This window comes from Priapulus caudatus, unplaced genomic scaffold (assembly GCF_000485595.1).
Source record: "Priapulus caudatus unplaced genomic scaffold, Priapulus_caudatus-5.0.1 Scaffold441, whole genome shotgun sequence".
NCBI classification, from domain to species: domain Eukaryota; kingdom Metazoa; phylum Priapulida; class Priapulimorpha; order Priapulimorphida; family Priapulidae; genus Priapulus; species Priapulus caudatus.
In genome coordinates, this window is record NW_014577502.1 from 114,154 (window position 1) to 117,141 (window position 2,988).

Consider the following 2,988-nt stretch of genomic DNA (forward strand, 5'->3'; position numbering starts at 1 on the left):
TGGGCTATAATATTGTTCATGTTAGACGTAATAACCGGTTACACAAATTGCGACCATGAAGAGTCACGTAAAGGGTCAATTACAACCAGGAAATCTCCCTTATTTGTGAACAATATATTGCCCGTACACGGAGACAACCCAGTGGCGTTCACTGAAACGGGGACACATGCATTCCAACGGATGACGGGTAGTCAAACCTACTTCTAAGTTCTAGCCGTGGTTCCCACATTATAATTGCTAGCGGCACGTCGTCGCTGACACTTGACATACATCGTCTTAGAACGTATATGCTGCTCTGAACCATCGTTTTTAGTGGATCATAACAACTGTTTAATAGCCTTTTTACAGCTCAGATGGCTTTCATGTAGACAGCTGCATCCGAGCAATACCAGTAGCAACGGTGCGCACTATATGCTGTGTCATACTGGCTTCGCGGGGCTCTGATCCTATGATCTGCCTATTTCGCTACCGCACTTGGCCATTATTAACATCTGTAACTTGTGTAATCTGCGCTACATCCTCTGCTTCTGCTGCTCCCTCCCCCTACACCCTACCTTTCGCTTGTTGTCTCTTTGTAGGCATGCTTTTGCACCCCCTCTCCCACATTCTCTCTCTCTCTCTCTCTCTCTCTCTCGCTCTCGCTCTCGCTCTCTCTCTCTCTCTCTCTCTCTCTCTCTCTCTCTGTCTGTCTTTATCTCTCAGGACCACACAGCCCCAGATGCACACTGTCATCGGGACGCTAGCCTATCTGCTCTAGCATCTTCATTTCACCTTGGCCTCGTTTGCAGATGTTTTTTCGGTCCGAATCCCCGCAGCATTACTAGCGGGCGCTGCGTCGTCCTCGGCGGCACGCTTCAAGAGTCACTTGACGCGGCGCATCCGATGAGAATCTTACAACGACACGGGAGCATCTGCACTTATATCGTTCTCAAACATTCACATGCCTCTTATATAGAGAGCTCTGCTGTATAACGGCAATATAACGGCAAACGAACTAGGAACTCATGCGTGCAATAATCTTCACACTGCTTCCTCATAAACGTGTGATATTCATATCGGATAATTTAAATCATTGTTGATGCAAACACGTTTTTGCATGCATATCGTGTATAACAATAGCCTACAACCCTGTGTTCTGTACGCGTACGATTGTGGCTCGGTACACGCAATGTACAAAGGCAGGCTGGAAATGAGCAATTATAGGGAAACATAGTTCAAGTAATGGGACAAATCTATGCGACAGGAGTAGTCATTCGACATTCGAATTCAAAAGAAAATCTTTCATTTGTGTTTTATTTGATGCTTAGAGTCACGATCAGAAATAAAGTAATGATCATGACCTGTGTAAAAAACCGGTTTCTTGCAGCTGACTTGCTGATACAGCAACTTTAAATGTTTGCGATGCGCCCAAGCTCACACATATATAAAATTACCAATGCAAATTAACGTTAGCAAAACGCTACGGTAACAAGATAATAGTCACCTGAACAACTATAGAACTATCGTGTTCCTGTTTACATTTAATGTGTTATACACACGCGATCAGGAGTATAAATAAAAACAATTGTTTTTTATTCGCACCTGAAGCTGATGTGGTCGTTATTTTCAAGATAATATAATACACCCAGTAATTCACAGATCCGCCTTGTTTGACCAGGCCAAGATGACAATTTGTGATAGTTTTACAGTTATTTTTTACAGAAAACTGGTCAATGCTTATAAACTTAAAGAATAAGTCAATATCTTTTAACACTACTTGCACTTTTTGCTGAAAATTCACAACGAAAGCTATCTAATTTACGAGTGTTAGACGACAAATAGTGACCTATACAATTGCACTGGAGGCGACTTAAAATATTTCACATCGAGACGTACACTAGCTGTGCCAGCGATCATGATCCAATTATTCGGGCCTATTGCAAGGTTTGTTTTATCGAGGTTGTAGGGCCTCGCACAAGACTGTTTCAGCTGGGGTTTATGAGAACCCGCCTCCAGTCGCCGGTTAACCTTGTTTTCGTTACAAAAAATCACTCCTTAATCCGTTCGGCGTTGTGGCAAACGTCGGCGGTGTTCCTCTGGTCAAAACGGCTGGGTTGTTAAACTCTAGCCGCGCCATCGCGTAGGGTGAAGACCGTGTCACGACAAAAATACCGCGGCAGGGGGAACCTACTACGGCCATACTGTCTTCATTGCTCCATGCGGAGGAACTTACGCCACGATGCCAAAAGATGCAATGACAACATCGCGGGTGAGGTTATATTCACTCCACTCGTTACGGCTGCTGCACCATAGTATAATCAATCCTGTGTTTGTGCTCACCGCTAACGGGCACCAATCTATAGCTGACTATACTCGACATTTCCTACGACTGGCAGTTATACACAGAGAAACTACATCTATAGAATGGTCACCTATGTATAAAGGTTATTTCTGGGGGTTCCCTTGAGTGTCCCTCATATACAGGTTTGTCTGTAATCAGTTACACTGAAAGTACTATAAGTATAAGTGAATGGACTGGAACTAGAGTGAGGTGCAAGGGAAACATCAAACTGCATGCAGTGCCCCTTCGCATACTCAATATACCACTGCCACAATGCTAGCACTATTTTTAAAGTGGGTGGAGCTCGGGGGAAATCCAGCGAATGGAGATTCGTAAACAGCGTATGATTTGAAAGAGGTAAATGGGCGCACAATCCGCGTACTATTTCGTATCACTATTTTATCAAATTTGTCGTGAAATAACGGTCGGATTTTTAATATCTTTGCAACTTTTATTAGTCCAAATCTTATTACATAGGATACGAGTAACGTGCCTGCTGTAAAACTTGTGGTAAAAAAGCGTTACAAATTGTAACCGAAATCTACTTGTGGCAGTGGTAGATTGAGCCCATGAGCGAGAGCGATATCTGTCGTGGAGTTTGGGGCAACATAACATGAGGTACAATGAAGCCATCACGGGGTGAGACGGTGGATGATGGGACATCTAGG